The sequence below is a fragment of the Trachemys scripta genome, chromosome 3, assembly GCF_013100865.1.
Source record: "Trachemys scripta elegans isolate TJP31775 chromosome 3, CAS_Tse_1.0, whole genome shotgun sequence".
Taxonomy (NCBI): Eukaryota; Metazoa; Chordata; order Testudines; family Emydidae; genus Trachemys; species Trachemys scripta.
In genome coordinates this window covers 91,269,135-91,296,159 of record NC_048300.1, presented here as the reverse complement: position 1 = coordinate 91,296,159, position 27,025 = coordinate 91,269,135, and positions in this window count along the sequence as shown.

Here is a 27,025-nt window from a genome sequence, read left to right as displayed (position 1 = left end):
GAGGGGGAAACAAACAGTGCAAAAATCCATGTTTATTGAAAAAGGAAGAAGCATTCCAAACTAAGCTCCAGCTATAGATTTATTTCTATTTGTAGTTTTGCTTTTTAATAGTATATGAAAGTTGTTATTCCCTCTCCTAGTCACTGCACCCTCTGCTCCTTGGGCACACTAAATAATGAAGTCATCAAAAGAGCAATTAATAAAACTGTTATTTCTGCCAATGGGAGTTCTATTATAATAGCTTGTGGTCCAGTTTCCATTAAAATTCTTATCTATTTTATTGTTTCTCATGGACTAGAAGGTCGATATTATTGTTGGCTCTGTGGGATTGTGTAAGAGGCAAGATTCAGACTTACTTATTCTCACTATTTTATTAACAGATAGTGATTCACATTATAAACTCAAACTTGTTCCCTTTAAGGGATAATATCACAGAAAAAAGGGAAGATGTACTAAAAATTCATTTGAAATATTTAAATCTTCATCTCAATTTTCCTGTGACGATCTCAGACAATATGATGTTGCACTACACTGCAGTGTGGAATTGTGGGTCATACACCAATTTGAAATCAATGACAGAGAGTCCATTGTATATTATAATAGGATATTTTATTTTATAAATATATTTAAATAAATTAATTTTACTTCCGGTAACAAAAGTGCATAGAACATCTGCTTAGATCATCACCCCTTCTAAAGACTCAGTTTATTGCTAGCTCAAATTAAACTTCATGCCTAAACTGAAGTCTAACCTAGATTTATTTGGACAGTGACTGAAGATCATTTTTATAATCCATGGGCTTTCACCCCCTTTTAGTGTCAGCCAATCAGCCCCATCCTCCTAAGCTTTTCCATGAGTTTATAGGTTTTATAGGTTAAAAAAAAAAACAGAAACAACCAAAACAAACAACAAAATGTCCCATGTTAGCCTTCCCTGTCCAGGAGGAAGTAAGGAGCCACCAACACCAATGATTTCTGAATAAACAAAACAAAAACAAGAGGCGAAAGAGGACATGTGTGGGATGGTCTTCTGGTGGATTATGACATTTCCACAAATAACTAATGCAGAAACAGAAAAGAGAAATGGAGAATGAAAGAAAAGCAAATAAAGAAGATAGAAGACATATACAGGAGGCATAGAATATGCAGAAAGTAGTGTCCATCCAGAGTAAGAGGTCAGGAAGGAGGAAAAAGATATTGATATAAACAGACCCAAACCAAAACCCAGTGCCTGAACAAGTTCATTCTCTTGGATGATTAGATGGAGCCCTATTGCTATAGACTACCAAAGTATAAACAAAGAATATTTTAAGGTGGTAAAAATAATGTTGCATACTATGTTTGTGTGAAATATTTGCATGAAGCCTCAATCCCGTTCAGACCTAGGGTCAGTGCATTCAGAAACCTCAATCCACACTTACAAAAGAAGTGGTAAACTTACAATGGGGTTGTTGCAGTTGTTAGGAAACCAGCACATTTCTTCTTGTTCTTACTCTTAGAAGAAGCCCCAACACGCGCTGGAGACATTTAAGGTCAGAGAGCCTTGTGGTGGGTGCAGAGCAGATAGGAATGAGGTATGGGGTGAGATTCCCCTGGGAGAATGAAGTGTATTAAACTCTATCCTCCATCCTTCAAGTGAACCCACAAAGGTTCACTTCAAAACCTCTGCAAATCCAATCTGAATCAAACAACTTGCGAACATTTTTTTGAAACAAACACCGCAGGATTCACAGTGCCCAAGTACCTATTTTCATTTGAAAAAGACGGCAGTGGATATAAAATTGTACCTAAAAGATCTAGTTATAGTTATTTCCATATATAAAAACTGACTATGCATACATAATGGCTCTAGCTGTGCATCCATGAGTAAGCTTAAAAACAGCGATGAACGATCTTGCCACTTGCCCACTGGAAGCAGCTCTGGATACATTATGTATTTTCTTTATGTAACTGCGTTTTTCTTTTTCAAACTTACTTTGAAAAATTGTTTTTGCTACTTCTGATCTGGTGATGCAGAAACTGCAACAAGGCAGGCTAGCATGTCCCATGTGTGTAGCTACACACTGATGAGAAAGATAGGCCTAGCAGATGTCTCTGCTAACTGAATGGACTTTGGGGGCCCATGAAGGAGCACCTCAGCATTTTTTAATTTAATTTTTCTAGCTCCTTTCCTGGCAAAGATAACCATGAAAACATAAGCCTACCACTAGGGTTAAAATGAACAAACATATGGGCTCCACTACTGCCACAGGCAGTAGAGAGCTAAGGATCCTCTTCCCTCACATACACAGACCCTGATTCTTCTCTTGCTTACACCAGTTTCATGCTGCTGTAAGTTCAATGGAGTTTTGCCACATTTACAATGATGGAAGTGAGAGGCGAATCAAGCCCAGACTTTATGGGTATGTCTGCACTGCAACTGAAGGTGTGGTTATGGATGGGTAGGCATACTTTTAAGCTAGCTGGCACAGCTAAAAACAGCAGTGAAGATGCAGTGGCACGGGCTTCAGTGCTGCCTCTATTAGCATGCCTGTTCCCCAGCTAGCTTGCACTGAAGCCCTTGCCTCTGTGTCTTCACTGCTATTTTCAGACATGTTAGCTAGACTAAAACTAGCACAGGTATGTCTACCTGAGCTGCACTCACACTTCTGATTGCAGTGTATACATACCCTATATGTAAAATAAGCCTCTTAGGTTTGGAGTGTATCCATAACAGCTTAATAAAACTGCCAACTCTCACTATTTTATCTCAAGTCCCACAATATTTAATGTTACTCTTAAAGCCCCATCTCCAGGAGTCATATGATTACATGAGAATCATAGCTGTCATTTTTTAAATAGATTTCTAGCCCTCATAGATGCAAGGAAAAGCTTGCAAATGTGAATCCTAAAATCTCAAAGACCAGAAGGCAAATAAAGAGAACGCAAATTTGGTATTTTAACTCTCACAATTTTATGCCAATCTCACAGTTTTAGGGGCCTCTTTCATGACTTTTGAATGCTTGAGTTCGGCAATACTGCACTAACCCTTCCCCAGATACCTAGACCTGCTCTGTGAACACTGGTGTAATAATAGTAGCCATAAATTTGTTACATTTGGGGTATGGGAACAATTATTTATTCATATTTGTTACGGCTGTCTGTGCTGGTTACAATTTATAGGCTTAAGCTGGAGCTGAGCTGACTGCTGCTATAAAAAATTCTGCAGGACTAGAAGAAGTCCTTCCAATTAACTGTTAACAATGGATCCATTCCATGTTTGTGACATTTTAATTTGAAAGAGTATGTGATCTGAAAAGCTTCTTTAATTAGATGGGATAGATTAGAAGCCTAAAAAATAAACTCATACATCCCCATAGCTATCCCATCCTTCTCCATCTCAGCCTTTGAAAAACATCCAATCTTTGTTCTGTAAATTCCTCTGGCACAATAATTTGGCATTAGTATTTCAAAGATGAACCTACCTTTTGTTCTTGAAGAAGTATCTAACATAGTCCAGTTTCACTTACCCCACTGTTATAAATTCCATACGTTTTAAGCCTTTCAGAGTTGGGAATCAGATGGGTGAAACTCAGTTATCACTTCTCATGGTGAAAGGAGATTTTTGAAAAAATGCTCACAAGCAGAAACCAGATAAATGTTGTCATTTGCAATCCTGGTGACCTTTTGTTTCCTCACTGTTAGTCCCTAGCCACCAGCCAAGTGGAATGATTGCACAAGACCTGAGTCTTGCGTGCACATGAAAGAGTCTGACTCTGCACTGTCTTGTCACTATTTACATCTATCCAACGTGGCTGTAAAACATTACCAATTTAGGATGGTAGTAACTTACACTCACTTTGCACAGGTAGAAATGACTGTGCAAGGTTCAAGGCAGTGAAGAATCAAGCTCTACATCTCAAAAAAAGGGTGGGATTTTACTACTCCTGAATTCTGCTTTGCCCATATGGAGGTCTGTGATGCACATGGGTAAACCTCTTCAGGTAAAATGGCTCTTACTTCCCTTCTCCATAACTAATGTCAGACAGAGCCTTTGAGTTTCTGAGATGTTTCAGTAAGTGTGGGTTTTTTTCAGTTTTGGTTTCCAGTTTTGACTGGAACCGGAAGTGCCTAAAGTCACTGAAAGAAGCCAACCTCAAGATCTTTCAGTCCAGCAGAGGTGTCGGAAGGCTTATGAGACCACTGTTTGCATGCATTTCTAGCCCACTTTGGAAACTCAAAGAGCCCAGTTTTCAAGGGATCCTGGTCCAGCCAAGTTGAGAGCAATATATGACCTAGATTTGGGGAAGAGGGAGAGCAAATGTTGTGGTGTTTCTTATTTGTTTTTTAAAATTAAAGTTTTTATTGATTTTGAGAAACATCACAACACATTAAAAACAAACCAACAACCCCCCAGGATTTGCTTTGTCATCCTTCATTCCCCTGATCCTGGGGCGAGCCAGAGGACAAAATGGTCAGCCCCATTTCCCCAGGCACACCTGACACCCTCTATCCTGGGGACTCAGAGGGAAAGTGGCGTAGACCAGCTAAGCCCACTTTGTGGTCCCTTTACACCAAAGTGGTCCAAAGAGATTGTTGCAGGGGCCAGGATATGGCCCAATAGGTTTAGGTAGTTTTGAAAAGCATCAGAACTTTGGGTGCATATCTGAAACAACCCAGAACACCAAGCTTTTGTGATTCACCCACGCTTTGTCCCTGATGCTTTGGTGGTGAGAATTGTTCATTTGGGGATCTAAAAAAAAACAACAGCCTAGGTCACACCTAAAGATGCTCCAGAAAATATTTGTTTAAACAACTTTGTAGCAGAAGCCATTCATTTTATTGGGGTTGGACATAGGTGGATGTCACAGTTGCAAGGCTAGCTGTACCCATGTTCTTTCTGAGTGTAGCCCCTCAAGTGTCAGGCTTTATGCCTTTACTCTTCTGGCTTGGAAATCTGTAATTCTCCCCCTCTTAAACTGAGCCCTTGGCTACTGTACCCTGTGTGTGAATACTGTGAATACACAGCTGGTCTAACTGGGTTTGGCACTTGTGGTTGTGTGACCAGTGGGGCTAGCCTTATGGGTGGGCACCATGGTCAAATGGGCAGAGCTGGGGAGCCCCACTCCATCCCTGCAGGGGGTTGCCACTTACCCATAGTGACCTCACCACGTGGTGCCAGGCTCCACCACTGAAACAGCATCCTTCAGAACCTTGTGGCCAGCTGGAGTTTAAATCCCCTGTGAGCCTGCTCTTTTGAAATGCTGCGAGACTCAATCAGCATCTTGCTTTACAGCACTGGGCAGAAGGAAGAAGCACCAGGAAAGTGTCAGAAAGGGAGAGAGTGTAGTTATCTCTGGGGTGGGCAGGGTAACAGGACTCACACTGAGCACTGGGAGGCGAGGGAAGGGAATAAAGGGGTCTGCAGGGCAAGAGCCAGATGCTCACACATGTCCCCTCTCCGCCCTCCTAACAGCATGACACTTGCAGTGCTGACATCACTCCACCTGCTGCTGCTCTGCCTGCTGAATGGCCGCCCGCTGCTCAGGGAGCTGTACTTAAAGGGTGCCAAAGAAAGTTCACCCAGAGAGCCATTTTCCCTAAGCCTGGCCCTGGTGACCAGTGGTGAATACAGCAACCAGATGGCTTTCTTCAAATCCATGTACTGCTTAATTTTAACAGTGGGAGCAAGGCAATTAGGAAAAAGGATTTTAAAACATACATTTTTAACAGTGAAGTAATTATCCATCGAGCAACTTACCAAGAGCTGTGTAGAGTCTCCATCCCTGGCAATTTTAAATCAAGATACGATCTTCATAAATTATCACAGAACAGCCCGATGTCACACAATCAAAGGGAAAGTATGGTTTTAAAAAAAGGCTATTTGGGCCATGACAACTGACTTTCATGGTAACAACAAATTTAGGTGAAAAACCAAATGTTTATGTGTATGTCAAAACTTTTTCCCCCACTAGGTTTATTTGTCATGTGAATATTTCTCAGTTTCAGTCCCAAGCACCAAGAAAGAACAAATAGAAAAGACACCACACAGCCAGGGCTGGCTCTGGCTTTCTGGCCGCCCCAAGCAAAAAAAAATAATAATAAAAAAAAACTGCGGTGCGGTTGGAACCAGGGGGGGGGGAGGGGGGGGGGGCAGGGGGAGAGAGAGAAGGAGGGCGGCCAGGACTTCAGCGGGGCGCTGCCACGCAGCCCCTCCCGCCGTGCCCCCTGTTGGAAGGGCTCCGCACCGCTCCGGTCGGCTGGGAGGGAAGGACACGAGCTGCCCTGCCGGGCTTGCTGCAGAGCGCTCCCGTCCTCCACGCCGCTGCCCCCTACAGGGCGGCCAGAGCGGAACAACAACAACAACAACAACAAAAGCGGCCGTGCCACCCTAGGATTGGGCGGAATGCCGCCTCCTACAAGCTGCCGCCCCAAGCACCAGCTTGCTCGGCTGGTGCCTGGAGCCGGCCCTGCACACAGCGTTCTGCTGCAGTTAAAAGATTATAGATATGTTTGTATGTATGATTGCTACCCCCCAACTCACAAAAAGGAGAAAATTTAATACAACTACTTCCTGTTGCCGTTTCAAAATATGCAGTATAATTTAATAATATACAGTAACTTGAAACCAACAGTATGATTCCACTGTTGTGAATTCAATTACTTTAGGAGTACACGTAATGTACTTATTTGGAATGACTGTTTATTGAATTCTCAGTGGCTTTCACTTTGTCTACTAACATCACAAAAGAGTAATAAACTTTGGTTACTGCACATTTACTTTACAACAGAGTAATCAAAAGACAGAACAGGCTTTAGCAACATGTTAAGATTAAAGATACCCAGAAATTCCAAAAAGAGGATTTTGTTGCTTGTTTTTCCACATTACACACATTTCAGATTCAAAACTGTATACAAGTTACGTCCAGAAGACTACAAAATAAATTAAAAACTTCATGGCATGTGCCCAGAGATCGGAGGAATATTTGGATGTCTTATGGATGATATAAATGCATGGGATATGCTGATAGCTGAGAGAGGAAGGGAATGCTATCGTTCAGGATTCTCCTTTAGCAAAACATGTACAAACAATTCCCAAATCCCTGGGAATCCTGACTGGGATTCCCCCAGCCCTCAACTCAGTGGCCTGTTGTGGCCTATTTCATTCTCTCTCCAACCCGCCACAGGGGCACAGCTTCCCCAACTCCCAAGAAGGTAAGAGAGAGCCAGGCCAGGTTTCCCACAACTACCCCCTGCCTCCAGTATCCAGAACATGGCCTCAGTTCCCCATCCCCCTCTGGGAGCACCTTATTGGGAAGGAGTTCTCCTAACTCCTGGCAGGGTACCCCAGAGAGAGTGAAAGAGTGCCAGGCCAGGTTCCCACAAGCACCCCAGGATCCAGCAACAGGACCATGTGGTCCATCCTCCACTCTGCAATAACAGCCGTCTCTTACTGTCAGCTAATGTACTTAGTCCCATAGCAGTCTGTGATGTGATGTTGAAGTTGAAGTTGAAGATGAGGGGAGGGCTAGCTCAGTGGTTTGAGCATTGGCCTGCTAAACCCAGGGTTGTGAGTTCAATCCTTGAGGGGGCTACCTAGGGATCTGGGGCAAAAATCAGTACTAGATCATGCTAGTGAAGGCAAGGGATTAGACTCAATGACCTTTCAAGGTCCCTTCCAGTTCTGTGAGATAGGTATCTCTCTCTTTTTTTTTTTTTTTTTTAAATAAAGTTTCAGAGTTCAACTGATGATGTGCAACATGAGGCAGCTGTTGTAGTGGCACATAACAGTGCTTGTTTTTACTTTTTTTTCTTTAAAAAAATTAGAAAATTACATTAAAAATATGGGTAAAGAAAGTTACTATTTAGGTTGAAATATCAAGCATTCAAAAGTTAAAATTTATGGTTGCCCATGAAAATGTAAATCAGCCCCCTTGTGCATCTAATTCATCTTCTAATTACATGATCAGATATTTTTCCAGTAACTTTGCTTTAGTTAACACACAGGAAGGATGCACAAGAGGGACAGAATTAAGGTAACACAAGCAACCAAACATCTACCATTTCCTAACTTTTGAGTGATTGACTTTGCAACATCCTTTAATGGAGCTTTTTGGTATGTAACAGGATTATTCAGGCTTTGCATAATATTCTTCAGGAAACACAACATTTTAGCTACTATGGCGGCAATTCTGCATACATACAAAAGATAGTCTAATCATCATCAGTCCAATTGTTCAAAAAGTCTGAAAGATATATCTTGAACAAAATGAAGCCTGAAAAAATAATTTGCATTATTTAGAAGGAACACCTAACACATCGGTGGATTAGGTTTGATTTCACCTGCTGTCAGTTCATTAATACACCATGACATATGATAGGTATACAGATTAAAGGGATTTTGAATGCATCTGAAATTACTGGCTAGAGTTTCACAGACTTATTCCTACAAAAAATAATAAGAGCCTATATTTATACAGGGCTAGAGTGAACCTTTAGACTTAGTTCTGCTAATGAGATGGTAAATTGGAACAGTGGCTCAACATTCCTTCCCAGGCACCCCTCTTGCACTGGGACCTTGAGGAAAGTAGTTTACTTCACTTCTTTTCAGGGTTCAGCATGTTCCCCACCACACCATATTTAGCCAGCTCCATTGCAGGAGAGCCATGTCTTGGTTCTTTTTGACTAAAATGGTTTAAAGGATTCTGGGGTTGACAAGGTTGATTTCCCCACTCTGGCACTTTGTGTAGAAGGTAGGGGTCCACAAGGATTCTAAAAATTAATACTGGCCACTCCAGGCTTGTATTAAACTCCCAAGGTTACAGCTTTTCTCTGACCTTGGATGGGTAGTTGCTGCCATCACCCAAGTGCAAAAACCCCTTTGAGAACCCAGGAAGGCACACTTGGGAATTCCTTCCTGTGGGATACTGTGATGAGGTGGACATCCGCTCCTGCCCTGAGGGATTTAAAACAGCCCTGGCAGAGGGCTGCAGCTCTAAAAGCTGGGCTGATTGGGGAAGCAGCCGCAGCTGGGCCACACCCCAATCAGGCCACAGCTGGCCTGTATAAGAAGGCTGGGAGCCAGGAGCCTAAAGAGTCTTTTTCTGCTTTCAGAGGGAGAAGGGTCTGGCTGCAGGGAGCAGAGACAGAGTATCTGACTGGAGCAGGGCTAGGGACAGGCTGAGGAGCTCCAGCCTAGATAGCCCTAGGCTGTGGCCTAGTAGGAGGCCAAAGGGTACTGGGGGTTGCAGAGGGCAGCCTATGGGTAGGCCACGGCAACAAGTCCAACCCCCCCTTGGCAGTGATGAGTGGCCTATGCTGCAGTCTGCCCCAGGGAGTGGGGGCTAGGTGGTGACTGGCAGTGGCCTTATTCTGAGGTGAGGTAGAGAAAGTGGGTGGGGGTTCCCTGGGGAGGGAGACCCTAGTACTGAGAGGTGTACTGCCAGGCGGCAGCACCCCAGATACAAGGCCACTGGGGTCCCGGAGGGACACGGGGGCCATAGGACAGGCGGGTCACCGGTCTGCAGAGGGTGCTCCAGGATACTGGAAGAACTAATTCCCAGAAGTCACCAGCAGGAGGCACCGCAGGGGTGAGTCCACCCCTCTGCAGGTACCCTTAAGCCTTTTCACACACACCTCCTCAGGGGAAGAGTTGAGAAAGGAAACAAAGGAAATTGGCTTGCCACTAGCTAATTAGCAACATGTGCACAAATCTCTTAGGACACAAAATCCAATCCTGTTCTTAAAAAAGGTAAATTTCCTTAAAAACAAAAGGAAAGAAAATACATTTGAAAACTCAAGTTATTTCTAGATTTAAAAAACCCCACTTACAATAATAAAGCATCAAGAATAACCTTCTTGAGGTCCAGTTTAAAGGTTATAAGCAAAACAAAAGCATTTGGGGTTAGCACAGAGGAGTCCACAGGCCATAAAGAAATAAAAGGAAATAAACCTATTTGCATCTTCCTAGACATTTCCTGATCTACTTACATATCTGTGGGTTTCAAGTGAGTCATTTCTAGGTATGATTCAGATGATTTTTCATACAAGGCCCTGAGTTGGTGCTGGTCCTGCTTTGATCAGGGGGTTGGACTAGATGACCTCCTGAGGTCTCTTCTAACCTTAATCTTCTTTGATTCTAAGCTATTACAGCATAGCTGTAGCCCTGTCTTTGCTTCTCCCTGCGAACAACAATAGACAGAAAAAGGGAAAGTTTTTTTCCCAATTTTAAAAAGTTCTAGCCTTCCCATTGGCTCTTTTGGTCAGGTGCCAACTCCCTTCCTTTTACCTATGCAGGGAGACTTTTTAACCCTTTACAGGTAAAGGAAGTAGAGAACAGCTACTAAAAGGGATTGTATAGCTAACTGGCTGGCTGGGTCCATAAAAGGAAGCTACCCTCCTCCCCTTCATTTATCACACAGGTAGAAGCACATCAGATGTTGGGAGACAAAAATAGGTGGCCTGAAAGTTACAGGTTTAGAAAGATTGAGAACTCTTGTTTTAAATGTTTGCTTGTCACAAACAGTAACACCATTTATTCAAGACTGGAAAATAAGACACTACATGATAAGGTAATAAACACAGGATTTGCAGAAGTAATAACAATAAAACAATTCCTTCTGCATATGCTGCATTTATTCTGTCTACTTGGTTCCTCAAAAGTTTGCAAGAGGGACTGTTTTTGTTTTCAAAGTAGTCTGTTAATGATTTGGGTTCATGCTGATTCAAGAAATGACAATTGTTTGGAGAGAGTTTGATTCCTTGTTTAGAACCATAAGCTCAGCAAGGGAGAAAAAGTCAATGTTTTCTTATACCGTATTATTGGGCTAAAAGGGATTATTATTGGAGAAAGACCAGAAATATCAATAAAGGACCAATTCCAGTTGTTATGCACTATGGGCATCAAAGAGGGTGGGCAGAGATTTGTGGCGATTTCATGAAGGATTTTGTCTGCCTTTCTCCTCAAAAACATTTTATACTTTTATGATTTGACCTTTTATGACCTTCTGTAGAGTCAGTTTATCTTTTAGCTCTTCCTTTGATACAGAAGGACCTGGGGTTAGATCAACAAAGGGATTTAGGCACTGTAACAGTGAGCATTGCCATGTCTAACTTCAGCCCTGAGTTAGGTGCCTAAGAATGGAATCCACAAAAGCCAGCAAACTGAGTGGGGAACCACCTATATTAGCCATTATTTAATGCTTGGGAGAGGGGTGGGGCCTAAACTCTTCCCTTCAAAGGGATTTAGGTGCCTAAGTCCAGACCAGAGGGATGCACCTATCTCTATTTGGGATTCACAGCTGTAAACCCCTTCCTGGAGTTAGGCACCCTTCCTCTTTTTTGCACAGAACACTAGAGGAGAGCCAGTGGTAATTCCATCTCCTCCCCCACTTATAAATTTTAGCTCAGTGGTTAAAGCACTGATCCAGGATGTGGGAGAGACAGGTTCAAATCCCTGCCCTTGTACAGGAATTTAAACCCAGGTCTCTTCGTTGGTAGGGGAACGTCCTTAACTACCAAACTATGTGTATTCGTTGAATCAAAGAATAAGAATGACTCTATAGATTTTTTTTTTTTTTTTTTTTTTTTTTTTGCTGATCTCTGCCTCTATCAGTGCTTTCTTCGTTCCCATCTTCTTCACTCCCAGTTTCTCGGTACTCTTTCCTACCTCCTCCAACCCTCAAATAAGATTTTTTTTTATCCACTAAAGGAGAATGGTAGTGAAACATTGTGGGAACCAACATCAAAAACGTTAGCACAGTTCTGTTCACACAAAATTCTATCCCTTGTTATGCGGTGGGGATTGGGGACCTTCCCTGCTGGCCCACCCACCTGGCGATACAACCAGTTTTTCTCCTCTACTGGAAGAGGCAGGGGCATCCTTCCCCAGGAAGATGCTTTACTATTTAGAGACCATTGTTTACACAATGCCACCTTTCAGGGAATCTACTTGGAGAGGGAGTTTACAGCCATCCAGCTACCCCTAAATATTCAGGGGGGGAGCACTAGCTTCAAGGCAGTGCTTAAAGTGGTATGAAAAAGGTGGGGAGTCTATCATCCCCCACATCTGCCTATCTCCCTATCCAGCAACCCCAAAAGCAATTCTGCCCCCAGCCCCCACATCTATTGTGCCTCCCAGTCCCCCATCACTTATGTCTCATGCCCCCCTGTCCTCCTCCCCATGTCACCTCTGCCCTCCTAAAGCTCTTGGTGTTCTTCACCCTCCTCTCTCAGGCCTTAAGAGTCCCTCGCTCCCTTCCCAGACCTAGTGCTGCAGCAAGGGAGGGGGAGGGAGTGAAGCAGAGGAACCATCCCCATTGCTCATTGGGGGAAAGAGAAGGAGGAGGCAGAATTGCCCTGAGCTGCAGGGCTCTTTCTGCCCCCTCCTGTGAGAATGGTAGCAGCTCCTGAGGGGAAGGAGAGGATCTCAACCTGCTTCTTGCAGGAGCTCTGATTGACTGCTCTTATCCAGGAGGCAGGGAAGTGGGGGAAGAAAGCCAATCAGAGGGGAGTTGCCCCCAAGTAATACTTACCCTTTTCACCCCTCAGCAACCAGGCTCACTACTTAGAAATTGTATTTCCTGGGCTCATGACCCATTGCTACCTGGCAAAGTTATGCACTTGCTGAGACAGAGCAGGAGGGAAAGTTACCCCCAGAGTCCCCTTCCATACCTTACAAAGCTATCTGAGGTAAGCTGTAGGGGTGGGAGGTTGGGGCAGCTGGTGGAGGAGCAGCAGGGCTGTGTGAACAGCATCAGGTTCGGGACATTTTCCCAAAACTAGGCCAGGGTTTGCCCAAGATAATCGAATTTGAACATCCCACACTACATCTCCTCCCATACCCATCCCACCAATTACACACACGCACATACTGATTTCAGCCTTTATTTCCAGGGCTTTTTGCCCACTGCTCTCACAGCCCTAGTGATAAACTAAACCCCTGCAAACTAAACCAAGGACTTTCATTTTCTGGCACCACATAAAGGCTGTGAGCTACTTGCCAGTTTCAGTTCAGGCAAGAGTTCCTCCACACAGATTCTGTACTTTTCCATGTAGCGGTTTGTTCACCTTCCAACACAGCCACACATAAAAGACTCATGTTCCTTGAAATCACTCTTTTAACAGAGAATTTGCTGAACTCAGGGTGAAATGCAATCAGCAGCCCAAACCACTTAAGTGTAGTGAGCTATTGTGCCAGGCTGTGTGGCATTTGTGAAGTGCATTAATCCAAACCACCACCCTTTATCATTTCTTCAATTTCCTATCAGACACAGAGATAAGAGGGAATGATGGAGTGGCTTGTTTTAAAATAAGCAGATGATGGGTATTTTTGATTAATCTTGAAAAACAGGCTTAGCATGTACAGAAAAGGCTTAAATTAGACTGCTCTCATTTCCCTATTTGTATTAGATGCTTTCTCAAAATTAGTTGCATTATAGACAGGCCTAGTACCACCTCCTATGGTTAATGTTTCCTAACATTTCCCATTATAAGAGTCTTTTTTTCAGTTTCTTTATAACTTTGCCAAATTTTAACTGCTTGGGCTCAAATCTTCCATACCAGATGTCTGCCTCAGCTGATCTGGCGGTGCAGGAGTGAAGTTTCAGCTAAAACAGTTCAGCCATTTTTGAGAACAAGCTTAGAGAAAAATCCATTGTTTTGCTTTGTTTAAAAAATCCTTACACAAGTTTAAAACAGAGGCTATAGTACCTCCATGCTTTGGAGTAAGGGCTTGACATTTGGCAGGGGTGGTCTTTGTGTCATGCATGTGCCTTTTGCAGTTCCCATGTAAAGCCACTCAAATTAAGCCAAGTTGGAAGCCTTTGAAAAATCTCAGTTTGCGCCTGCTCAGTAAAGTCTTGCTAGAATTCAGCAGCTAAATTCCCTGAAAATCCCATCTTCACTGAGCATGCTCCATCCCAGGCTGCAGGGGTTTCCCAGGACTTTCCCGGCACTTGCTGCTCCTGGCTGCTGGGGCACTGAGTGCAGGAACTGAGAGAAGGGAGGCTGTCTCTCCTGTGCTCTCATTGCTTCTCATGCTGGCATCCAGGAAGTGTGGTGGAGCACACAGCCTGACATAAATGCAGAGGGGACATGAGAAGAACCTGAGGTGGGAGGAGCAGCTCTTGGAGTAAATTAGGACAAGTAGCCTGCTAGACTGGGTGGCTGGGACTGGGATTTGCAGGGTGGAAACTGGGCCCTTCTGAATGGAGATTGGGACTGGCTGGAAAAGAAGACTGGGACAAGAAGCTGATGGGGAGGAAGTGAGACAAAGAGCTCAGGGAGGGGGGAGATACTGGGACTGTGAGTGGGGAAACTTCTGATTCATTATGTGCACTGGATAGAGATGCTCTGGGGATGAATCAAGGTTGTGTTCTCAAGGTTGCCTGTAGGGCCCCCATCTCATTTGCAGAAGTTGAAAGGTGTGCAGTGAATGAAACGGGTCCTGTGGAAACAATAGTATATGATCATGTAATTAAAGACTGTATCATAATGCATACACACAAGGGGAGGGGAAAATTAATATTGCTCGGGCACCTTCTAGCACTTCCTGTCTTTTGAGTGCTTGATTTTGCAACCTTTACATTCTTTTAATGTAGCTTTGTGTGTGTGTTTTATGGTGTGTGTGGGGGGGTGTTAAACAAGGGAAGATATATGAGAAGGTGTAATGCATTTACAGTACCCACTGTTAAAAACAACTTCTCTTATCATATTAATTATACCATTACTGCATTATTTGTGATATTCCCTCTATTTATGATAGGAACCACCATAAATACTGGGATGAACTTTACTGTGGGGAGGAAATACCCCATTTTTTATGGCACGTACTATATAATTGTTCTTTAAAAAAAATCCTATTACTGCTTCTACATACTGACTTCACTCATAGCTTCAAGAACCAAGGCTGCTTATAACAAACCACATTTTGTCCTCAGACACCTACCTGTTCATCTCTCTCATGGCTATTAGGAGAGTGTGCACAAGTATGTGAAATGAGAATCTTGGTGAGGGAGCATGGTGCAGGAAATAGGGTACTGAATTGGGAGTTAGGAAATTTGCGTCCTATTCTTGGCTCTGTTACTGACCTGTTGTGTGATTTTGGAAAGTCTCTTCACCTCTCTGTGTTTCCCCATTCCAGCCTTTATCTCTCTTGTCTATTTTAATTGTGAGTTCCTCAGGGCAGGCACGGTCTTCCGCTATGTGTGCATATATTGCTAAGCACAATAGGATCCCCATTTCAGATGGAGCCTTTAGATGCTATCGTAATACAAATACAAATAATAATCTTTCTCTCTGACCTATAACAATACTTTGGGTGTTTAAAAGTGGTGTTGCAAGTGTTTTTTGTTTATTTAGATTTTATGTCTGCTGTCTAGGTGATTCACATGAATTAAACTAAGTATTGCAAGTTCAAGTCAGTAACATACTTATAGGCCTGTCAAAATTCCTACAATAAAATAGACCTGCCAATTAATCATAATAACCCTACCCCTGCATCCTTCAGTCATCAATTACTGTACTTATAGTGTATACAAACACTTGCACACCCCACTGGTTGTTAATGTTACTACAGTTTATGTGGTATTTCCTACTTTACTATAGGGAATATGACAAATACCATGGTAATGTCACATCAGGGTGGGGTATTTTTTGAGTGGCACCCACTGCACTTCCTTGTTTAAAGTAACTTATCAGAACCCATAGAGCACATCAGATAAGCACCATATTTTTCAAATCAGCAATTATCTACAAAAATAAAAAGTGAAACCACAATTAACTTGGCTTGTGCATTCTTGGTAATTGCAGAAGTGGTGCATGCCCTTGTGGCTGCTATTTGAAAGTGAGTAGTTAAGAAATCAGAGAATCATTCACACTTCTGTCCTAGACCAGTTTTATTAGCCCACTAGCACTAAGAAATTACATGCCCAATTGAGCACAGTTCCATGGGGTACTCTTCAAGAAGCAGCATGAGCGTGAAATGTACTACAAAAGTACATAGTGCACTATCATTGACTTTTATATTGCAAGCATCTAAACTCAAATAAATCCATTAGATGTCTAACCAAAGTCAGATATTTATGCAAACCCTTCTGACCACTTTGGGCTAGAAATTACTCTTTAAATTTTATTGTGACAGGGTGCTTTGAAATGTGTTACTTCATGATTCAGTCAGATTGAAAATACTGTCATTAAAGCTTTTGTTGTGATAATCTGACACCCAAAACCAGAAGCTCAAAGGTGCATAGAAATTAAAGATCAAAGATAAATGAAAAGTTGACCAAAGGTTTTTTTTAATTGTTTTTATTTTTTAAAGATCACAAAAAGTTTGGGTGAAGATCAATTCTTATATTACACAAAGCAGTCCACTTAGCCCTAGGAAGTTTACAGTTCAAATCCGAGAGAATGTTTACAGGATGATAGATGAGAACAATAGGAAGGATACTGTAGTGCAACAAATAAAAGTATTGTCTCAGTTCAGTAGGGCAAAAAAGCCAGTGATAGTTCTGCCACTGGAGAAGGGACAAATATCAGTACAGCAATGCTGACTTGCAATTGCAAGACAGGAGAGCTCTTATGACATGACATGACATAGAATGCTATGTACTGCATTATTTCAGCCACAACAGTACTGATCTATAAGAATGAGATTTATTTGCCTTCATTTATAAAATGCTCCAATCATACAGAGCCCCATCCAACATCCATAGAAGCCAAAGGAAAGACTCCAATTGACATCAAGAGGCATTTGATTGAATCTAGCATGTCTGGAGTTTGTATACAATATTTTAAATCATATACATTTAATTAACCAATGATAATATTAAATTATTTCTACCCCACAACATAAACTGAATACCAACCCCCCAATCAGCACCCTAGGCAAAAACCTGAAAAGGGAGGAAGATCTTATACCATGCATTGCAGGACAAAAAATTCAGGGGCTGTGAAACCAGTGTTTGCAATGAAATAATTGCATTGTGTGACAGACCCAGACCAGTGGGGTACAGGAGTCTGGTAGAGGGCAAATATACTGGTCACTGGATGAGTAGTTTTCTGTTCCCTGAGTGACCAGAGCAGGGGCTGTACTAGAGTAATCAGGAACCTGCTAGAACCAGTTAAGGCAGGCAGGCTAATTAGGACACCTGGAGCCAATTAAGAAGAAGCTTCTAGAATCAATTAGGCAGGCTAATCAGTGCACCTGGGTTTTAAAAAGGAGCTCACCCCAGTTTGTGGTGGGAGAGTGAGGAGCTGAGAGCCGCTGGAGGACTGAGGAGCATAAGTGTTATCAGACACCAAGAGGAAGGTCTGGTGGTGAGGACAAAGAAGGCGTTTGGAGGAGGCCATGGGGAAGTAGCCCAGGGAGTTGTAGCTGTCATGCAGCTGTTACAGGAGGCACTATAGACAGTTGCAGTCCACAGGGCCCTGGGCTGGAAGCTGGAGTAGAGGGCGGGCCTGGGTTCCCCCTCAAACCTCCTAATTGACCTGGACTGTGGGTTCTCCCAGAGGGGAAGGTCTCTGGGCTGTTCCCCAACCCACATGGTGAATCTCGGAGGCAAGAAAATCCGCCAGTAAGCGCAGGACCCACCAAGATAGAGGGGAACTTTGTCACAATTGCTAAGGGGACCCCATGGAGAACAGTCACCAGCAGTTCAGATTTAATCATTGGTACTCAGCTGATGTCAGATGACACACAGGAAGGGAGGCAGTCTTTCAGACAGCTAGCACCAAAAATCATATGGAGCTTTAAAGGGCAAGAGTCAGTAGCAACTTGAATTACACCTAGAAGCAAATAGGAATCCTGTTGTAATGCACTCTCCTGCTAACACCACTAAGCAAAAAGACAGGCAGTTGTATTCTGCACCAGCTGTAACTTCTCAATGTTCTTCAAAGGTATATGGTGGGGGGTACTTGGCTGGTGTATGAGATGGTGAACAATGGAGGGGGAGGGCGAGGGGAAGGTTTTAACCACATTTGAAAATTTAAGGCCATGATTCAATAAAGCACTTAAGCACATGCTTAATGTAAAACATTTGTTTAAGTGAATTGGTGTAAAGGGATTGACCTAAACATACACTTAAAGTGCTATTTTGAATCAGGGCCTGTGCACTTAAAGTCTTATGGAGAGCTACTTGGAAAAATTCCAACAGAACAGGTTCAATTTTGATGAAGTTCTGATAGAACTCAGGTGGGTTTCTGAGAGACCCTTGCCTGCCTGGTATCAAAACCTCCCTGGGTTCCTGCTAGCTCAGCTCTAAGGCTCCAGGGCAGCCCACCAGACAAATTGACCTGGAGCTGAGCTTCTGTTCCCTTTATTTAAAAATTTTCCACACATTCAGGTTTTGATCTGAATCAGAACAAAATCAGTTTTTGAATTATCAAAATCCTCCACTAAATGGAATTACCTTTCTCCTTCCAGCGCTACTCTTATGTTTAGAAAATTGTTTCATTTTAACATGCATAAATAAAAATCTACCTTTCCCAGACCCCTTGTTACTCTCCATGTCTCCTCTAGTCCCTAGCACATCTTCTCCATAATCCCTGTCCCCTGCTTCCCTTTTATAATCCTTCCCTATGTCCTAGTCCCCTTCAAATCTCTTCACCCCCTGCCACCAGTGCCCAGTCCTTATTCCATGCTTCTCCACCTCCTGTCTCTTCTAGAGTCTCCCATTACAAGGCTAGAGAGCTTGGCTCCATACACCACTTCTCTGTGTGACCTCCCCATTCTCTTTCACTAATCCATGGCCCTTCCATTCCCCTGGCCACCTCTCCCCTGCCTCCTGGATTCATGTCCCTCTACCTCCTCTTCTTTGTCTCCTTGAAGTCAATGGCAGATTGGCAGGATTTTTACTGACTTCAGTAGGAGCCCAGTTAGGCCAAAGCTAAAATTCCACCCAAAGATTCTTAATGGTTTCTTAATTTTTCCTTTGCTTTTCTCTCCTTTGTGCTCCTTAATCTTTCTCCCCCTGCTCACTTTTCCATTTCTGTCCTTCATTGCTCAATTATGTCTAATACTTCCACATTGTTGTCTGTCTTCTATTCATGCCCTCTGTTTATAATTCTCTTCCCCTGACACTCCCGCCTACTATTATTCTCCATTTCCCTCTTCCTTACAGTTTATTTTAGTCTTTTAAACCTTTTATAGTTCTGTCTGCTATTCAGCAGAATGACATTTTGGAGCATGAGAAAAATTGCAATTAAAATGAAAAATAACCCCTCAAAATGACCTTGCTTGTGTAAGTTGTTTGTTGTTCTTAACGAATTTGTTTTTATAAAAAGTGTATGAAAACGCCAAACAGCCATTGCTGTTCTCTTCCAAAGTTTTGTAAATGTCAGTATCAACTTTGAAAGAGAATAAAACTTTATCTATTTCCCTCATCACCAGCTATCATATAAGAGAGATGGGTTTTACTATAATAGCAACCCAAGCTATAAAGAGAATTTGTACTCACTTCTTACAAAGAATCTATTACGCCTTGTTAAACTACACCTATAGTATATATTAAGGGCCAAGAAGATGATAGTAGGGATGAGTCTTGAAATAGCCCTAATTATCTCAAGCATTTGAGAAACTGAAGTGGTTTTGGTATTTTCTCCATCGATCATCACAGTGCTGTGCTAGCCAGTACATCTTCCATACTACAGCTTATCAGGGTAAGCTTCTTCAGCTCTTAATGAGATCAGAAATCTGTGAATATTTGAATTCATAATATAAAACATGCAAGTCAGTGAAAAGACTCCTATTAACTTCACTGGGCCTGGGGCAGAGCCTTAAAGAGATGGCAGCCTTATCTTTTCAGTTCATTTGTCTGTGCTGTTTAAAAATTCTCAGAAACATTTGTTTGTTTCTCTGGAATTGAAAAAATGAGTGGAAATTAAAAAAAAACAAGGTGGAGGTTTTTCCTACAGAAGGTCACTCTTTCAAACCCAGGGGAAATAAGTTTTCCATTTACATGGAAAGGTAATATAACATTTTTATTTATACTTGTAACACATAGTGCCTTCGTCTGTACTCACTATCACAGAGGACATTCCACCTCCATATGGGAAATGAAATTGCTTTCAACTTTCTTATGCACACATACTCACCTCTGGCAGAGCATTGAGAAATCATACATGCAGTGGAAATTTCCATTCAATATACATACACATTGCACACACACTAGTGCTTGTTATATTGTAAACTAATAATCTGCCAAACAGAATTCCTCCAACAAGCTCGAGAGCAGCAACTACTCAGAAATATCCAGCAGTCCTACCAGTGTTGTTATTTGGACAGGTGCCGCAACTGCAGGGCTAACTTCACCTTTGACCCCTTTTTGGCCTCTCTGAATGCATCCTTCATGTGTAAAATGTCAAGCCTCATGCCTTTATCTGTCCTGGGGTGGAATTTCACAGTTCTCCCACCCTAAGATCAGGCCCCAGGCTACAGTAACCGGTGTATCCACCATTCTTATGCTGCAGGTCCAACAGAGTTTGAGGACCTGCTAGTCTTCCCTTCGGGGATCTGCGACCAGAGGTATATAATAACCAAATAGCCTTCTGAAAACCAAACTATTGTTTAATTAGCAGTTGGGATAAAGCATTTAGAGAAAATGGATTTTAAAACAGTCTACACACATGTCTATCTTACCCAGTCTTGCCATCCCTTTATGGTAGTCTAGATAGGCCTAACTTCTTTAGACACCCACAGGCTCTGTCCCACTCTAGGTCCCCTGAACAACTATTGACTCTCTCTCTCTCTCCCTCTCTTGACTGTCCCTTTCAATCCTGCCAGAAGTTTGTGTTCGATGGGTCCTTAGTCATTCCTAGTCAGAACCATTTTTGTAAGATGGTTGAAGATGGAGTTAGAGTCAAATAGTCCTGACATTGCCCCTTAATGATTTTTAAGGGTCATTTGATGGATACCTGGAGCCCTCTCCTTCTTCCTGCCTGTATTCCAGACCAGTCCTCAGTGAGTTAAACCAATATACTTGTACAGAAAACATCTCAACAACCAGGACAACAAACTGTATCAATTATTAGTACAAATTTCTCACAGCAAGAAAGTATTATGCCCTTCTAACCTACTCTGGTGACTTCTGAGTGTGGAAGGCAAGCTGGCTGCACCCTCAGCCAGTCCATCTGGCATCCTCCGCAAAATGGAAAATAGCTATTTTGGGGAATGGCAAGAAAGAAAAGTAGGAACAGTCACAAGACAGGAGCAGAGAGAAAATCAGCCCACAGCTGCCCACTTAATGGGTAGGCCTTCCATGGGCCATTCCCCATTGTGAATCAGAAGCAGGATGAGGTTTCCACAGTTCAAGCATTTTAAAAGGTCTTTGAAAGTCAAAAATTACTTACCCTTTTCTGGAATAAGAGATCATCTGCATCACAGAAAAGAAAAGTATTGTTGTGACTGAGTTTTCTGATTAAGATACTGAAATAAATCTAGCCCACAGGGCAAAAGAGTTGAGCTAATTGATAACAGTGAATTTTTGATTATTTCTCTCTGAACTTCCTGGGGCTTAAATAAAATAGAAGAAACTCATTAACTCATCCAGCTGTTCTGAGTTCATGACCCTGTTCATCCACCCTGCTGCAAGCCCAGCTTGAAACAGCTACAATGAAGCATATCAGTGCTACTTTCTCTGTCATTTAAACACCTATCACTTAACATGATTTCGGGCTATTGACAATCCACTCACAGCACCTGGATTTGGCCAAAGTAGAAGGGTGCACATTTTTGTCACCAATATTCCATTCTTTTTGTCCCCCTTTTATTGCACACCACATGCTCCATGATGTACAATATCACAACATTTCCTCTGCTGCTGTAATTAGCCATAGATAAGCAACCATTTCACTGCAATTATAGAATCATCAGACTGGAAGGGACCTCAATAGGTCCTCTAGTCCAGTCCCCTGCACTCAAGGCAGGACTAAGTAATAACTAGACCAGGGTCAGCAACATTCGGCACGCGGCTCGCCAGGGTAAGCACCCTAGCGGGCCGGGACAGTTTATTTACCTGCTGATACGGCAGGTTCGGCCGATCGCGGCCCCCACTGGCTGCTGTTCGCCGTCCCGGGCCAATGGGGGTGGCGGGAAGCGGCGCGGGCCAAGGGATGTGCTGGCCACGGCTTCCCGCCGCCCCCAAGCAACAAAAGTGATTAAAGGTCTATGAGGAAAGATTGAAAACATTGGGTTTGTTTAGTCTGGAGAAGAGAAGACTGAGAGGGGAAATGATAACAGTTTTCAAGAACGTAAAAGGTTGTTATAAGGAGGAGGGAGAAAAATTGTTCTTCTTAACCTCTTAGGATAGGACAAGAAGCAATGGGCTTAAATTGAAGCAAGGGTGGTTTAGGTTGGACATTAGGTCCAAGATAGTTAAGCACTGGAATAAATTGCCTAGGGAGGTTGTAGAATCTCCATCATTGGGGATTTTTAAGAGCAGGATGGACAAACACCTGTCAGGAATGGTCTAGGTAATACTTAGTCCTACCTTGAGTGCAGGGGACTGGACTAGATGACCTCTTGAAGTCCCTTCCAGTTCTATGATTCTGTGATTCTTTAGAATAACGAACTCTACCATTTCATGATCACTTTCAGCCAAGCTACTTTCCACTTTCAAATTTTCAACCAGTTCCTCCCTATTTGTCAAATCAAATCTAGAACAGCCTCTTCCCCAGTTGCTTTCACCACCCAAAACAACAAATCTGTAGTCAAGTGCATCCAAGCCCCTGTGGACTGGACCAGGAAGGGAAGGCGGAAAGGGCCAATGCCCAGCAGCTCAGCCCCTCCAAAACAGCTCTACAAAGCTCTTTTGCTCAGCTGCGCCCAGCTGGGAAAGCACACCTTGCCTTCTGAATGTGAAGACTGGGAATCAAAAGGTGGAAAAGCAGAGAAGGGCCCAGACCAAAGACCCCACTTTCTCAAACCAATTCCAGATGCTGCAGTGGGAAGAGGGGCAAATGCAAAAGGGCCGCATTAGCCAGGACTCCCATGTTGCAGGCAAGAATTCTAACACAATCATCAATGCTCCTCGAGTTACCATTTTTGGCTGATGCTAAACGAGTGCTATCTGGCCACACGCTTTGCACAAATGCCTTCAGCTCATGCAATCAGTGTCCATCCTTATCCTTCCACAGCTGCTGGTGTTGCCACCTTCAATCCACTCAAGCTACAACTCTCATCCCTCTGACCAGGGACATTGGTTCTGTAGTACAGCAGTTAGCACAGTCATCTTAGGTGTGCATACTTCCTGTTTTGAAACTGGCAAGAAATAGCTGTGCTGCTGCTCCATCACCTTGGAATGGGGAGAAATTCAGACCTTGTCACCTGACACAAGAATTTGCCACTCCAGCCCAGCCCTGGGTTTGTGAGCTGTCTGTCCCCAGCACTGGCTTTTTGGTTTCATTGGGGCCTAGGTTTTGTGGAAAAGTTAGGTGGGGCTTTGAGAGAAGGTTTCTCATCCCAACCATCTTGCAGCCTCAACAGATGAGAGCAACTGCTCAGTTAAATAGCATGCACAGTGGAAGGTTAGTGTTGCAATGGACAATGCATATACTTAGAGTTCAGGAGACTGCAGGTTCAGCTCCTACCTGGCTTGCTTTTGCTACAAAGGCAACCTGCCTTTCCCCTTCTCTTTTGAGGCATTTAATCTAAAGCTCGGCTAACAAGTCCACATGGGAGCAGCAGTAGACATCCGGAAAAAATATGATGATTATTGCACTTTTGCTTTTTTCATGACTTCTTATCTTATGCAGTTGATTAATTCTGTTATTTCTTTCACCTTGCTACCCTTAAGGGGAACTGATTAGCTTGAAACCTCTGCAGTATCTGGCAGCTCCAATATTCCTGTATAACAATGGGGGAGTCTAGTTCTTGAAGCACACTGACTAGAAGCAGCTATATCACAGGACGGAATATGAGTTGCTGTGATTCTAATTTAGGTTTGCTCCAGGTAAACAAAGTACAAGGCTCCTTTCTCGTGTTCTTTGTTCTCTTTATTACTGCTTTTCTAGGTCCAGCAACAAGGAGGAGAGGTGTTCTGAGTTATATGGTGAAACTTAATTAGAGGAAGACCTGTTACAGTCTCTGGTAATTTGTCTTCTGATCATGTGAGTGTGAGGGCCTGTGTTTAGGCTTTGGTGGTTTGCTGCTGACTACTTGCAGTGTGAGTCTGAGAGGATGCAGAGGGAGCTTGTTCTGAAGTGCAGAAGTTAGACAGGTAGAGCGAGGGTTGCTTAGCCTTTGATACAAGGGGATTTGTGGGCATTTCTGTGCAGGTGATGCTTTTTTTGTGGTGGTGGTGGTGGAGGCAACTGTGGCAGTTTGAGGAATATTTTGAGCTGTAAGAGAGGCAGGTGGAGTTGAGTCAGTTGGTGAATGAAGGGGAAGGTGGAGTGAGAGCTCAATTTGAGGGGAAGAGTTTGCAGGAAAGAACTAGGAGAGAACATCAAACGGGTCACAGGGAGATAAATATTGTGTCTCCCCCGCATTATTATAAAGTGTCCCTAACTTTTCCTGGCAAAAGGGAGATGGGAGTGTGGGGAGGGAAGGGAAGGGTGCCTCCTTTTCTTCCCACTTCCCTACCAGCCTCCCTAATCTCTGTTTAAATGGCTTTCCTCTGACACTGCAATCAGAGTGCCCCAGTTTTTCACTAAAAATATAATCGTCTTGCAGAGGAGGATAGGAGGCTGCGGTGGGCAATTAGGTACATGAACTCATGACATTTATTTTGGGATGCCAGCTGCCAATAAGAGACATGCAAGGGGCATGGTACCAAGAAGCCTCATTGTCCTCCCTGTCCAGGCCTACTAAATAAATCACTAGGCTAAGCACAGCCCAGATGAGTGGGAGATTGGCAGACTGGGTGGGTCATTGCTACTAACACGACGTGATAACTATTCTAAACCAGGACAGAAGCCACTATAGTCTTGGGAGCAGCTGGATGAAAAGCATCCTGTCATATTGCCTACAGTGTGACAAGTCATAAATCAGCGATTACTGCCAATAGAGTGCACTTTTTATCCTTTGGTTACTATGGAAAAATAAACAATTTGATATTTTGTGAGGATGCACAGATGTGCATTTGTAATTCATGTTTAGTACAGTCGGGACTGAGGGCCAACCAAGAATGAGGCCTCGCTGTGCTAGGCACTGTACAGACATAGTTTTTTGGGGCAGGGACACTCTATTACTTTAACAGTCTGAAGAGACAAGACCGACACAGGGTGGGGGAAGGTGCAGAACACACAAGCAGCATGAAGAATGTGATGGAAGAAAACGGCTTGTGTGTTGCCAATTGATTTATTTATTTTGAGTAGGGTTGCCAGGTGTCCGTTTTTTGACCAGAATGCCTGGTCAAGATGGGAACCTGGCAACTCCAGTCAGCACTGCTGACTGGGCTATTAAAAGTCCGGTTTGCGGTGCAGTGGGGCTTGCTATGGCTGCCGGAAGCAGTGGCATGTCCCCCCTCTGGCTTCTATGCATAGGAGCCCGCTCCCCCCACCCCAAGTGCTGTCTCTGCAGCTCCCATTGGCCAGGATTGGTGGAGGGAAGGGGGGTGGAGTGAGAGGGTCCTTGGAGAAGGGGCGGGGCAGGGGCAGGACCTCATAGGAAGGGTAGGGCAAGGGTGTTTGGTTTTGTGCAAGTAAAAGTTGGCAACCCTAATTTTGAGTGGGGTTGTTAGGAGGTAAACGGAAAGGTAAGTGAAGGGAAGAGGAATGGGGGGACAGGGCAGGGGAGTAGAAGGTAAGAGGGGCAGGGGAACATGAGCCGGGACCCTTACTCTCTATTTATGTGCATACAGTGTACATTTGTCTGTTATTTATGTATATAATACAGCCACCAAAGGGTGTAAAAAATATCTTTAATGTTTGTACTGCCGTATACTATGACATTCAGAATTCATGCTACAGCTACCTTTCTAACCTGCTAAATGTCACCACTGGACTACGCTCCAGGGTTATTTGGTTTGAAACAATATTTGCATGCTGTGGCCTGGGGAAGTTAGAAAAGTCAGATATTTCATTTACTTCCATAGGGCCTTTTGAATGAGAAAGACAGGCTTGTAGTTAAGGCACTGGAGTGGACTTAGGAGCTCTTGAACCAGTTCTCATCTTTGTCACAGATTTTCTGCATAGTTTAGAGCTAGATTGTGATTTTAGGCTCATCCCTGGGCAAAGGGGAGGGGTAGTTTCCTCCAGCACCCCCACCACAACAAAGTAGTATCATCTGCACAAAAATGTCCATAAAACCTCAAGGCTAAGAAACCCGCCCTCTACTGATCTAACTTCTGCACTCCTGCACAGGAGGTACTATAATTTAGAGACACATGTTTGAGATGCAGTTCCTCCCCTGTTTACTCCATTTGTTGCTGACCTATACCAAATTACCACATGCCCTAAAATGGTTGACTTGCACTGGCCAGTAAGTGACAGGGATGGAATCAAGACTGCTTTCTTCCCCATGCACCCCGTGCAGTCACATAGGCCAAGCCCTGATCTGACTCACAGAGAAAGAGAGAAACTGAAATTTGTGAGTATGCTGATTTGGCTGACACTAATTTCTTTTCTGGAGGGGAGTGTCTTCTTAGGGTTCAGCATGCCCTTTGATAAATATGACATTCAGGATACTTGGAGCCACCTACTTGCTCTGGGAAGCCCATGCTTCTGCCCAGCTGCAACATATTAGATTGGGGTTTTTGTGTTTGGTTATATTTTGGGTTATTTTTAAAGTCCTTTTAAAAAAGTCTAAAATAAAGTTGTCAAATCTCCAAGTCAACCATGTTTAATCTAGTGAAGCAAGATGATTTCTCAACAACTACATTCATCTTCAGATCTTACGTTAGAGTGTTTTCCCCCTCCCCTCTGGAGAATAATCCCACATTTTGCAATTAGTAGTGACAGGCTAATAAATCTCAGATGAGATGTTGTTTTGTATTTTCCTTCATACACATCTAATATACAAAAAAATGGACATTCTGCTGTTGACACTTCTTAGAATGTATTCATTGTCTGACTCCAAAATGATTGAAGAGCTCAAAAATTCCACATGATC